This window comes from Brienomyrus brachyistius, chromosome 13 (assembly GCF_023856365.1).
Source record: "Brienomyrus brachyistius isolate T26 chromosome 13, BBRACH_0.4, whole genome shotgun sequence".
Taxonomy (NCBI): Eukaryota; Metazoa; Chordata; class Actinopteri; order Osteoglossiformes; family Mormyridae; genus Brienomyrus; species Brienomyrus brachyistius.
Window position 1 is genome coordinate 521,908 of NC_064545.1, and position 9,917 is coordinate 531,824.

The following is a 9,917-nucleotide window of genomic DNA, read 5'->3' on the forward strand; positions in this document are numbered from 1 at the left end:
CTGGAGAAAGACTTAATTCTCTCCCCCACTCCCCCCCACCAATAAATGCTCCAGTTAAGCATCAGAAATTGGCTTCGCCATTCAAGCCTAAATCCAGTGTCCTTCATTATGTCACCAGTCTATGAATGGCGTCACTTTTCTGTGGGGTCAGGCAGAGGAGAAAACTGGGCCAGTATTGATACCGCCGTGACTCAGGCGGCTTTGCCCCGCGATGCTCCACGCACCCAAACACACACATGTCCCAGAGACGCAGGCCTGAGGCCCAACCTGGCCCCCCGCCAGGCCGCCTCAGTGTCCCTCTTCTGCAGAGCACGCTCGCGGCTAAAGTTAGCGCAGCTGCTGTCGTCGTCCGCAGCTCAGCTGCTATACTTGGAGCGGGGGCCTGTTTAGATCAGTTCCCTAGAGCATATTTTCTGGCGCCTATTACAAAACATCCTCCCAAAACAAAAAAAAAAAAAAAAACACATATCAAACACCATCGCCGTAAAGTTGATGGATGAGAAAGCATGCTAGGAGATTAATATCCTATTTCAATCTACCTTAGGATGAGTAGGACTGAACCATCATCTGACAACAGCTGTGACTCTGAATGTTTATGTATTTATACATCCTGGCCCATTAAATGTGTATTGCTGAAACAAGATGTCACGGGCTACCTTAACTACAAACATCACCCCCTATCCTTCCATTCCCAATAGAGGCTTATCCGACCAGCCAGGTCCACCATCGTAACACCACCATTTATACGGATGCTTTTATATGAACCAAAACTGATTTTTTTAGAAGCATGGCAGCAAGGATTCCATATGCAAGGACTAGACAAGGAACTTCTTACGGCTGATACAGGTCAGCAGCTTTTGTATTTCACACCTTGTCTGTTCTCGGCGCCCCCTAAAGGCAGGGTATGTGTGCCCTCTGTATACCCCACCATGACGACTGCTTTCTTCACACACTACGGACACCGGGCTGTAGATAAAGTCCACCCACCAGTGTAAACAACCGCAGAGACTAACCTGGATGTCTGTTTACGCGGAGACCAGCTGACATCCACCCCAGGGAGAGCCTTGCCACAGACACTAAACTGAGCCGGCAAAGCAAATATGAGCCATTTGACCGTCGCACAGGCAGCAGGAATTTTTATTTATTTATTTATTTATTTTTATTTATTTTTTTTTTACAGGGTGTTCTCTGGAATGAGGACGACAGGGAAACTCGCCGCCGAGTGGAGCCGGGGTCCCGGGCCCCACTCTCACGGGAGCCCACGGCCCAATCACGGCTCAGGCTCTGCACATTACACCACACATTTCCTATTTCAGCCTCCGTGGGCAAACAGCTGCTGCACATTATTATTATTTTTTTAGATTTAACAGAGGAGAAAAAAAATACAAAAATCTAATTAAAAACAGCCCTGGACATCTGTTGCTAGTAAAGCAATGGAATGCTTTCCCTTCACTGTGCATTGAAAACTGACAGACAGAAAGAGAGCAAAAGCAGGTGAGCTTATTCATTCATTGACATAGGAACACTGACCTAAAAACACAAATGGCTTTTTATAAAAACAAAACATAATTGCCAAAATGGTGTGCAGTTATGTCCTCCCTGAACCGTACAAGCTTTGGCAATTGCGATGAAGCCAGTTAAATTTAACGTCTTTACCCCGACTCTGGCATGAACCTTAAGGAAAACCATCACCCGGACCTCAGAGCTCTGTCCCGATTACGGCATGCAAGTGGCTCGTTGTGAAGTAGTGGAAAATTGCGGACTGAGCCAAAAGTTCATGTCAAATTACAGTGAAGGCAGAATACTTTGCGCTGCCAAGGTAATTAAGTTTTAAGCACTCTGGAGGATCTCAAACAAAGGGTAGAATGAGTCCACCCCTTTAATAAACCCCAGAGAGATGAGATTCCTTACAATGTAAGCCTCTCTTTCCATAAATAAGTGATCACCTTTCTAAACACACAGAAAAATAATCATTGTAATGACTGTAGTCGTTACAATGCTTTGCGTGTTTTTCCTTTATTCCAGGTTTGGTTATGCCCTTTTTAAACATATACAGTATTGGCATTAGCATTTAAATGTCACCCACTTGCCTGAGAAATGTTGTGCAGGGGTGTGAAAAGTTCTCCATATGACCCAAAAGGTTAAAAAAGGAAGACCATAAGAGATGCATCTCTCAACAGTGAGCCCCTTTTTATTCATAAGTGAAAGGGGTTTGATACAATGGTGATGTTTTGTAGCTTCTGTCTTGTCTTCAATGGCGTAGTTCTAATTTTAGTTTCATATATGTTCAAGCTCTGCCTCACCTCACACAAAAAGCCAAAACACATACTGCCTAGAGAACAAAGAAAAGTCTTGTTCATGGACAAATGGTTTCACCATTCAATTTTGGGGAGTCCTTCCTGCGATTCATACGGCGCAATTCAAACCAGCGCCACATGTATCGGGGCAGTGCAGCGCATGTGTCACCTGTAGCCGTGAGGGGTTTAAACAGAAGCGAAAAGGTCAGAGGTCGAGCCAAGTGGTAACACAAGTGCAGCAAGCACCCGTTTCCCAGAAGCACTTCTGCTGCCCAGTCCCTATTCCTGAGAGCGAAGAACCTGCTGCATGCTCTCTCTCACGCCTCCCCAGTCGGCATGGCGATCACACCTAATGCTAGTGTGGACACATGTACACTTGGCACTGGAGGGTGAAATCTCTGACAAGCGTGTGCTTCAGATAAATTTAACAGATTAAAAGGGGGGGGAAAAAAACACATACTGCAGACTCAAAACTGCCCAGCACCAAATGAGTACCATATTTGTTCTGGTAATCTGGTTAAACTTTTGGCATTCTCAAGCAGTGCCACATACCAACCAGGCGGCTACACAACAGCAAGATGGGGGAGGGGGAGCTTTGTCAAGGTAAACAACAACCCCGTTACACTGATATCATGAATCTGTATCCGGGGGGTGCAACGACATATATACATCACTGCCAAAAGGGAAACACCCCAGTCAAAGCCTGTTATCACTCATGGCGAAATATTAGGGTCCTACTTTAAACAGGCACCAGAGGAAGGGGAACAAACATGACGTGTTTTGATCAGAAAATGTTGCCACAGCGGATACAGAAGCTGGTGCTAAACACAGCGATTTGACAGGGGATCAGCATGTGCAGTGGAGGCTCTCCGGCCGCGTTACTCACTGGGCAGCGAACTGTCAGACTCCAGGCCTGGGTAACAGGAGAACCAGTGAGAGAGCCAAGGAGTCTACAAGCCGACAGCGAGCCCGGCTCACGTTTCGCCACCTGTGGGAGTTATGTGCCGGGCTCTCGCTCCCACTGACTGGTTGCTGCTGCTTGCTTTATTTTTAGCATGAACAAATGTGAGAAATAATCATTTTATACGACAAGTAGGGAAAACACAGCATCACCACAGGGAGTGCGAACCCTGACGCTTAAAAAGCAGTTTCCCGAGGTCCAATGCTTTTAAAATCTGACATCGGTCCTTTCTGTCTTTTCTTTATCCCTAATATGGTCACAGACTAAGCAGTTTTCTGAGGCCAGTCATACTACTGTATACTACCAAAGTTCAACAAGTAGCTGCTGCAAAACACAACAAGAAAAACCTCATAAAACCAGAGCTAGTGACCCTTCAGGCACAACTGAGACTCAACCAGCTCTCAATTTGATCAAAGCAAGAAACACAAAATATGCATAGCATGCAGACGGTTTTTTTTTTTTTTTTTGAGATACATAACTTTGATAGCCAACTAGGACCCCACCAGAGCAATACATTCTGTCCAGTATTGTGGATGAGGAATGCCGGGCAGCTCTCACTACCATACATGAAAATCCACAAGCAAGAGAGCGACCAGGAGCTAAGCGCCGGCAGGATGCAGAGCTAGTTTCCCTGGAAACCCAAGCGGCGGTGGCACTACTGCACACCCTCGCAGTGACGCCACGGCAGCAGCAGCTCGTCACGCTCCACTTCCTCCCAGCCCATTACCGCGGGACACCGCATCTTCGCTGCCGCCGTGGCGACCAACATCAGCATCATTTTTTTTTTTTTTGCTAACGCAGTCAGCCAGGACATCACAACACAGGTATTACATCTTATATGCAAGACCAACAACAAAAATGTCTGGCAAATATGAATTAGGTCAGCGTTCCACGCATGATTTCCTAGAATCATTGGTAATGGGAGAAGCAACGGATGATTTATTTTTAATACTACAAAAATACCAGACGAGGGCCTGGAGCCTATCCCAGGAAGTACGGGGGGAAAAAGCTGGGGTACACCCTACATAGGATTCCAGTCCTAGGTACATCTATTAGGATGCCAAGCAGCCTAAATCCATGTCCCTGAACTGTAGGAAGACACTGGAGAACCTAGAGAAACCTAGAGGACACATGCAAACTCCACACACACACACACACACACACACACACACACACACACACACACACACACACACACACACACACACACACACACACACACACACACACACACACACACACACACACACACACACACACACACACACACACACACACAGAGTGTAGGCAGGATTTCAATAGCCAACCTGAAGGAGCAAGGCGGTGATGTTACCCATTGAGCCACCAGGCCGTCCTCATATGTGTATTATACACACACACACACACACACACACACACACACACACACACACACACACGCACATTATATTTAAACATTTATACACAGCCCTGCGTCTAATCAATGGGGAAGGGACCTCAATGGCCTTCATAACTGTTCTCATTAGATACCACTGCAGTCCACTGACCGTCAAACCGGCGAGACAAACGAGGAAAAGCTGCCTGGGTAAGATCCACCTATTTCTATCAAAGTAGGTCACGGAAACGAGGGGTCAACAGAAGTCACACCCAAGTAAGCTTAATCCTGTGGACCCACATTCAGCTCTGGAAGCCCTCCAGAGCAGCATACAGCTCCTCATCAGGAGGTCCAGCAAAGGTCATCCATGTTGTCAGTCAGCAATTCACACAGCTGGAAAACAGAGGTGGGAAAGTTAGAGAAAGCTGCTATTGCAGCTTAAATATTTTCCCAGCTCCAAGTTCATGATCAGATCAATATAGATTATTAATGATAGATTTCATGAAAGGCGGAGACCGTACACCACCTATCAAGCTTTTCACAAAATCTTTCATCTAAGCACAGCACACAAGGGGGAAGATTCAAAAGTAAAAGGTGGCAAAATCCAAGGTCGTCTCGTGGTTTGTTGTTTCTGAGAATTATAACGAGCTGCTGTCTTTCTGAAGCCTTGACCTACAAACGCATCCAAAGGAATGCAAATCAGGACCAGGGTGGTGCTATTTTTTTTTCATAATTTGCTTCATCAAAATAGTCATGGGGTGGAGCAAGAACATGGTGGGAGGGAAGGAACAAGAATGATGTAAGTCATTCATTCAGTTACATTAACTAGGAGACACTTCTGTCCAAAGCATCACGCAAAGTGAGGAAAGTCTGGGGTCTGAGAGCAGGGCCAGCCAGCACCCCTCGAACAGTAGGGATTAAGGGCCTTGCTCAAGGGCCCAACAGTGATATGACAACTCTGCCATCCATAAGATTCAAACCCACAACCTTCTGGACACAGACACCCCAAACTCACTGGGCTGCACACCACCCTAGCATATCACAAAAAAGCCTTGTAAACACCGTAAAAATGTCTAGCAGAACAACCAAATCTCTGTGCCAGTTAATAAACTAAATCAAACAGCTGCATAATCCCAGCCATTAAACCCAGAAGAAATAAGTGCTGATTCAGCCCGTGTTCATCAAAGCGTATTTAAGCTGTGCGAAAGTGCTAACACAGGTACAGCTACACTTACGGCGGCATTTCACTTGCCTGGGTTATTTCTGCTCATAGGACACATGCTGCCTCACACAATCCTCATGGGGCATAAACATGCAGGAAGCAGATAGCCAGACAGAACACAGGGGGACAGAAAAACCGGGCTTACTATAAGCTACGGTCCACTGGGACCTGACATCAGCTCAGAAAACCTCACCAATCAGTGGAGGGATCTTTGCCATCTCTGACAAAATATCACTCCAGGCCGCATAGTCAAATTCGGAATGAGCCACTGCCGTTCACATTAACGTCACTACTCTTATCTGCATAGCAATAGGTCCAATAAGTTAAAGCAACATCGAAGGCTACGAACCTCAAGCACCACTTCAGAATCTCCTTCTGCCCGTTCCAACAAACAGCCAACTACACATCTGTTTCATCGGGTTCAGAAGGATCATTTTACCATTTACCAATTGCACCTGAACAGACAGCCATTGATGTACAACAAAACTCCGACAGAACATTAAAATCGCGATAAAACTGCAGTTGAAGTTAACACCGTTTCCACAGAGACAAAGGACTGAAGATTCCCGTATTAAAGGCTAAATGGCGTTGAGGGGACATAAGGAGAAAAGACATGTTGACACTAATATAGAGCATTGAAATACATGATTTGGGGGGGGGGGGGGTTCACTAAGCCTTTTAAAGTACATGTACATAGACATCCATCTGCAATACTGCTTCTCAATTACTGAATCGCTAAGACCAATGACATGTATAAACTGTATAAACACACACTACATTAAATAAATGCATTGTATGCCTGTGTGTATGTGTGTCAACAAGAGCATCTGAATTAGCCCACTAGAAGAGACAGCACTCAGGCCTATGTCCCGCAGGAATATGGTGGTGGACTGTGCCGATTTCCATAGCAACAGAGCCATGGTACAAAATTTAACAGGCATCACTAGTCCCGTGTTTCTGTCATCACAGAGAACAACATGTGGACCATGGGTACAGGAACCCAGACATCTCTCAAAATTCACCGGAACTGGTTTTCCTGTGGGGGGCGGCATGGTGGTGCAGTGGCTAGCACTGCTGCCTCACACCTCTGGGACCCGGGTTCGAGTCTCTGCCTGGGCTACATGTGTGTGGAGTTTGCATGTTCTCCCCATGTCGTCGTGGGGTTTCCTCCGGGTACTCCGGTTTCATGCTGAAAACATGCTGAGGCTAATTGGAGTTACTAAATTGCCCGTAGGTGTGCATGTGTGAGTGAATGGTGTGTGTGAGTGTGCCCTGCAATGGGCTGGCCCCCCATCCTGGGTTGTTCCCTGCCTCGTGCCCATTGCTTCCAGGATAGGCTCCAGGCCCCCCGCGACTCAGTCGTAGGATAAGTGGTTTAGAAAATGGATGGATGGATGGTTCTCCTGTGCTGAATAAATTACTTCTGATTTATTAAGCCCCAAGTCTTATTTCTGGTTAGCCTACTGGCATAGAACTGGGTTGTTTGGTGACAAGTCATAGTATGATGACCTACCTTCATTGTTTAGGCCAAAAGGAATGTGACTGGCTTTAAGCATAGTGCACTAAGACTGAGCAAATGAATCATCGAATAAGAAAATGAATTAAGAGGAGTGCACGAGATGTACTTATTGAACATAAAAACACGGCATCTTGTATCCCGTTCAAAATGTGATCCAGAAACGTGTTATACATTCTTATGATCCATGGCTGACCGTGGACTGACAATAGCTGAATTACCACCTACAGCTAAATTTGTAAAAAGAAGCAGACATGATTAAATACTCAATGTACAGCATGCCAGGTTAATATGCAGACAACCCAAACCTTAGTCACTTACCAAGCTATGATGACAAAGCAGAGAAACAAATTGGAACTTAAATACGAAAGATGTTATTCCCATGTCTTGTGGGAATCAGACAATTTTTTCTGCTTTTAACAAGCATTGCATCATTAGTAATAAGCAATATCACATGTATTAAGGTATGCAAAACATTGTTTTTCTTATGCTTTTCATAAATAATAAAAATCATAGGAGCAAAACAATACAACTAAGGACTAAAATAAGGACTAAAAATTACTTCATTTTAGTTACAGGGTGTAATCTGTACAGGTCAAAGCATTATATGTTACAACATGCAGCCAACAGAACGCAACTTTGAGTTTTATTCGTTTGGGGTTGGCATAGCAAATGTACGGGCAAAGACGCCTATCCTCCGGTCACCATTAAACACAGAGCCATCTGTTAGCAACTGGCAGTCAGTTTATGCTTTAATGCCGAAGCAACCTTTACATATACTGCGTAATTCCCAGGCAGTTACTAAAGCAAATAAGCACTAAGCGGATAAAAATGTTCTGCGTGGAGAGAACCGACAGCATACGCGAAAATAGTACAGTAGGAGTCTCCATAGAATTATGATACATATGGAATTTTGGGAATTTTATTTTCTTAATATTTCATTTAAAATTCACCTAATACAATTCACACATAGACACCTATACACACGTGCTGTAAAAGGTGTAAAAGGTGCCGTCAAATCTCGCAGGTGTGGGTTACCAGTTTCACCGAAACTCACCGACAGGAGAAGGCACTATCCACCAAAATATCCTATTTAAAGCCATACAAACACGAAAGTACTGGCTCGCTTTAGCCGAAATCGACAGACGCAACAGTTCGGCATGTGTGCAACAGAAATAGAGAATAGAGAGAAGCCCACGGAGAAAAACGCACAAACACATACCCTACTTTGTTGAATTCACACCAAGCACTGAAGGCGTCGATCTTCATTGTAAAGTTGGGGGTGTGGAATTAATAACTAATTATGTCAAACACAAACAATAATTTAAAACCCGTATAAGAAGTTATTAAAATAGTTCATTTGGAATGAAGCTTCTCTGGAAAGTCACCGGCGCATTATTAGTAGCAAAGCAGGTATAAGGACTACACAGGGTATAATTCTAAGCGAAACGACGCAGAGGCTCTGGCCGCTGCAGCCCGCCCGGACCGCGCCGCACAGCGGCTCGCTAGCCAGCTAACGCCGCCGACGTGAGTGCGACTGACAGCCTGCGACACACAATTTCACGCCTATAGAGAAAACACCCGGCCCCCCCTCCTTTGCGCTACCGGTCAATAACCCCGCCGGGAGGGCCTCTCTGCGTCAAAACGGTTCAAAAAAAGGCACACGGTATGCGTCTTTAGAACAGAGCAGAAACGCATCTCTTACCAGCAGCACATCCCACCGTCTTGACAGCAAATCCCTGTCAGTGTAAACCGGAACTGACGTCTCTCAGCAGCTACCAGCCTTAAAAAAAGGAAAGCACGCTCTAGCAGGGAGTTTCCCTGCGCGAGAGTGGGAGGCGGTGTTGGGCACGCGCCAGTTCCAAGCCTTAGTGAGCCGAACACTTCGCTTAATAAATATAATCAGCAGATCGGCTGTTTGTTAAGCTTTATATATATATAAATGTACATTAAATGTACATTATGATTGTCATGAATTGCGTTTGTTTATACATGATCTGAATGACGAAAGCTTTAAAATACATTCATATTTTCAATTACCATCTTATATGTCTACAACTGTGTAATAGGTGTATGCGCACGTCGATGAGGGTGTTTGCGCTTGTTCTAACTAAGCTAGTTTGTTTTTCTGTTTGAGTTGTGAAGTTGCTGAAGCTCTCATTTTAATGTTGACTCTGCGGACACGTTAATCTACAATGAAAACATTCTCGAAGTATGAAGGTATAATGTGCCATTGTGTGTATCTCCATATACCAGGGGCGATTCTAGGTCTTTTTCAGGGTGGTTGAGACAGACCCCCCTCCCCCCCCAAATAGGGCCCAGAATCACCTATGCCATGACATACCATTGTTAGCCAAACCATGAATAAATTCAATACATTTTCCACTACACGTGTATCACATATATTCATAAGATTAACTGTGCTTACACTTTATGGTGAATTTAAATGTATTTCTCAGTTTTGAATGGGAACGCCAAAGCTTTGCATTATTACATGGTATTTTTCGCCCCCTAGTGGACTTGTTTAAAATGCCCAACACAATACTTATAATACAGACTCTACTCTA

At 44.9% G+C, this 9,917-nt stretch overlaps 1 protein-coding gene across 3 annotated transcripts in view; it reads right to left on the reverse strand.

Moving 5' to 3' along the window:
• Positions 1-9,133, reverse strand: part of LOC125706633 (granule associated Rac and RHOG effector protein 1-like) — a 30,377-nt gene extending 21,244 nt beyond the window's left edge. Inside the window, exon 1 of one of the 3 annotated variants that reach the window (XM_048973388.1) lies at positions 9,056-9,133. The gene's annotated coding sequence lies outside the window, so the exon portion shown is untranslated. The other 2 variants (XM_048973390.1, XM_048973389.1) reach the window with 2 other exon arrangements.
• Positions 9,134-9,917: the final 784 nt, after the last annotated feature.